The 4,501-nt window shown below is 34.0% G+C and overlaps 2 non-coding genes across 2 annotated transcripts; one reads left to right on the forward strand and one right to left on the reverse strand.

The window, feature by feature from the left end:
- Positions 1 to 3,030: 3,030 nt before the first annotated feature.
- Trnaa-agc (transfer RNA alanine (anticodon AGC)) lies at positions 3,031 to 3,103 on the forward strand. The gene has a single exon. It is a non-coding gene; the product is annotated as a tRNA-Ala (tRNA).
- Positions 3,104 to 3,614: 511 nt separating this feature from the next.
- On the reverse strand, positions 3,615 to 3,687 carry Trnaa-agc (transfer RNA alanine (anticodon AGC)). Its single transcript has one exon. It is a non-coding gene; the product is annotated as a tRNA-Ala (tRNA).
- Positions 3,688 to 4,501: the final 814 nt, after the last annotated feature.

Here is a 4,501-nt window from a genome sequence, read left to right on the forward strand (position 1 = left end):
GAAAAAAAAAACAAAAAAACAATGTTTTAGACGACATCTTAAGGATCGAAGTGGTGCACATACACGCGCGCGCGCGCGCGCGCGCGGTACACGTGTACAGATAGACAAATAATTGTTTCGCGTCTATTTACAATATATAGATATGTGTAAGGCAGTGAGCTGGCAGAAACGTTAGCGCGCCGGGCGAAATGCTAAGCGGTATCTCGTCTGTCCTTACGTTCTGAGTTCAAGTTCCGCCGAGGTCGACTTTGCCTTTCATCCTTTCGGGGTCGATAAATTAAGTACCAGTTACGCACTGGGTCGATGTAATCGACTTAATCCGTTCGTCTGTTCTTGTTTGTTCCCTCTATGTTTAGCCCCTTGTGGGCAATAACGAAATAGGTATCTCGTCTGTCTTTACGTTCTAGTTTAAATTCCGCCGAGGTCGACTTTGCCTTTCATCCTTTCGGGGTCGATAAATTAAGTACCAGTTACGCACTGGGGTCCATGTAATCGACTTAATCCGTTAGTCTATCCTTGTTTGTCCCCTCTGTGTATAGCCCCTTGTAGGTAGTAAAGAAATAAGAAACGTTAGCACGACAGGCGAAATGCTTAGCGGTATTTCGTCTGTCTTTATGTTCTAGTTCGAATTCCGCTGAGGTCGACTTTGCCTTTTAGCCATTCGGGGTCGATAAATGGATCTATTTTAAAAGGTGGGGCCACAGTATTTTCTTAACGAAACACTTTGAAACTTGGAACACTGGTAGAATGTGTCATATAAAACATCTTTTTCTCTTAGTCTTCTTAAAAAAAAAAAAGAAATCCCTAAGTTATTCCATGTTAAAGTTGTCGTATTTCTGTAATTTCAACCAATCACTGACGTCTATTTAGCTGAATAAGCGTTACTGCTGGGCGGTCATAAAAATGTTATTCCCTGTGACATATTTCATGCGGTTTAATCGTAATTTATACGCATATATTGTTTATATAATAAATTACGCTGTGCGTATCTATGTGTGTAACAATTTTAGAGTTCGGATTCTCGAGTTAGGGTTAGTTTTAGGGTTAGGGTTAGGGTTACGGTTATGGTTAACAGTCTAGTTAGGGTTAGGGTTAGGGTTAGGAGATTAATACGATATACACCGTTACAGCGCTAACTGTTTTCAACTGAATAGACGTCAGTGATTAGTAGAAATTATCGAAATAAGACAATTTTTTACATGAAATAAATTCGAATACAAAAATATTTTTCTGTTCTATAACACAAAATAGATAAGTATACGAAGTTTGAAAGTCTTTCCGTACAAAAAACACTACGTAAAACATTAATGAAAACTGTGGCTCCCGTTTTAAAATAGATCCCGATAAATTAAGTACCAGTTACGTACTGGTTCGGTTTAATCTACTGGCCCCCTCCCCCAAAATTTCAGGCCATGTGCTTTGAGTAGAAAAGAATATGTATGTGTGTGTGTGTGTGATGTATGTGTAAACGTGTAGATATACATATAAACATTTGTATAATATATAATCATCTCTCCCGGTTGACCCGTTTGTAGAAACGTATCCAGTTAAGACTAAAAGCAAACGGCATAATCAGCCGACGTTTAAATATGCAAATACTAACAGATATTAAAGACACAGTTGTCAACAGGGGAATTAGCTCAGATGGTAGAGCGCTCGCTTAGCATGCGAGAGGTACCGGGATCGATACCAGGATTCTCCAATCGATAATGTTTAAGCTGTTTTTATTTTTTTTCATATTTCTCCAGTTCTTACAATAACAATATTTTCCTCGAGTTCAATTCTTTTGTTTTACTAAATATATTCAGTTATTGATTGATATCTTTTATTTTTTACTTGCTTCAGTAATTAGACAGCGGCCATGCTGGAGCACCGCCTTGAAGAATTTTTAGTAGAATTATTTTTATTCAAACCTGGTACTTATTCTGTCAGTCTCTATTGCTTAACTGCCACGTTTCAGGGACGTAAAAAGACCAACACCTCTTGTCAAGCGCTAGTGTGGGACAAACAGACACACACGTGTGTGTTATATATATATATATATATATATATATATATATATATATATATATATATATATATATATATATATATATATATATATATATATATATATATATATATATATATATATATATATATATTTTCTTGCTTGTTCATGTTTGAATTGACTATATATAGTCTTAAAGAACTTTTAGTCGAATGTATCGACCTCGTGTACTTTTTTAAGTCTGGTATTTATTCTATCGGACTGTTTTGCCGAACTGCTAGGTTACGGGGACGAAAACACACCAGCGCCGGTTGTCAAGTGGTAGTGGGGGACAAACATAGACACACACACACACACATAACTATATACATATATATATATATATATATATATATATATATAAAAAAATATATGTGTATATATATATATATATATATATATATATATATATATATATATATATATATATATATATATATATATATATATATATATATATATATATATATATATATATATATATATATATATATATATATATATATATATATATATATATATATATATATATATATATATATATATATATATATATATATATATATATATATATATATATATATATATATATATATATATATATATAATATATATATATATATATATATATATATATATATATATATATATATATATATATATATATATATATATATATATATATATATATATATATATATATATATATATATATATATATATATATATATATATATATATATATATATATATATATATATATATATATATATATATAAGCGCTTCGGCAAAAGACAAACGATAAACTACGTACTAAACATAAAAGGTAAGTACTGGGGTTGATTTGGTCGAGCAAATCCTTTAAAGTCTTGCTCCAGCATTGCCGCAGTCCAGCGACTGAAACAATAGAGAAAACACATTCAAGAACAGCACCAAAAAACAAGCAGGGTAATCAGTTCACGCTTATATATTTAAATACTAAAAGGCTTGACACTGTATCAGGGGAATTAGCTCAGATGGTAGAGCGCTCGCTTAGCATGCGAGAGGTACCGGGATCGATGCCCGGATTCTCCAATTGTCATTATTTTTGTCTTTATTGCTCATTTTTGGTTCAGTTCTAGTAAATTTGTTTTTATGTATTATATTCGGTGATTTATCATTACCGCCGAAATACTTCAAATATAGGAAGTTTTTAGCCAACTTCGTGAAGATCAAACTGTTATAAGGGTGCATTTAGTGTTGAGAGCGAGCATTGAATAAATTAATACACGCACACATACATACACTCATACACATGGGAGTGTGTGTGTGTGTGTGTTTGTGTATTTGAGCGGACGCGCGCGTGTGCTTGGCCTTCACCACAACCACCACTTGTCGATCGGTGTTGGTTTATTTACGTCCCAGGGTTCGGCAAAAAGTATGAATTAGTGAATGTTTGTTTTTTCGTTTCATTGGCCGCTGAGTTTTCACTCAGTGAATATACACACTCACACAAACCTAAACACACACACACACACACATGTATACATGAAACTCAACAATTACGTGCATAAAAAGAAAGTGTTTATGTATAACGTATATATATTGGAGAATCCGGGCATCGATCCCGGTACCTCTCGCATGCTAAGCGAGCGCTCTACCACCTGAGCTAATACCCCACGTCAATGAGCCATTCTTTCATTATGTATATTAACATTTTTCTTAAAAGATCATCTTTTTAATGAAGTTTACCATAGATATATTTCGGAGCGTCTGGCTTGCAATCACGTTCACATAATATATACACGTTAAGCAACAAATACAGAATGCTTAGATCGTCAATAGCGAAATTCTAACCAGCTTGCAATGAATTTCTGTATTAGAAGAGGCTAGATTTGTTTACGTATGCGGTTGACAGTGGATACTTGCTACTTATGATGCGCAAAGACACAGAAATAACGATTTAGTAATTCCACTAACGCTTCTGAGAGATTTTCGTCTGCTACTAGTATACTTTTGTACTATTTAGCCCTGTACGTCTACACGAGAAAATCTCTCGTGACGAAAACTGCAGTTTTGTGGCTTTCTACGCCATCTGAGCCACGTTGAGCGTGATAAAGCTATATTTATATCGACTTAATCCCTTTGTCTGTCCTTGTTTGTCCCCTCTATGTTTAGCCCCTTGTGGGCAATGAAGAAAGAAAAAAATAAGAAACAGAGAGAGAGAGAGAGAGAGAGTGTGTGTGTGTGTGTGTGTGTGTGTATGTGTGTACATTGTTTTAATATTTCTCCTTTATTTAAGCTGGCGGGGTTTGTTATTTGAGAAAAAACTGCCTAGTTGGTGCGTTAAGCTCCAAGTTAATCCAGATCCAGCAGATATGATATAAAAAGTATTCCAAACATGTTCTATGAAGTTCCATTCGAGCAAGATTTTAAATGTAATCTTTTATCGAACTTATCCCACTCGAAACACGTACGAAGTCCCACAGATCG

Source organism: Octopus bimaculoides, chromosome 5 (assembly GCF_046866305.1).
Source record: "Octopus bimaculoides isolate indiv1 chromosome 5, ASM4686630v1, whole genome shotgun sequence".
NCBI lineage: Eukaryota > Metazoa > Mollusca > Cephalopoda > Octopoda > Octopodidae > Octopus > Octopus bimaculoides.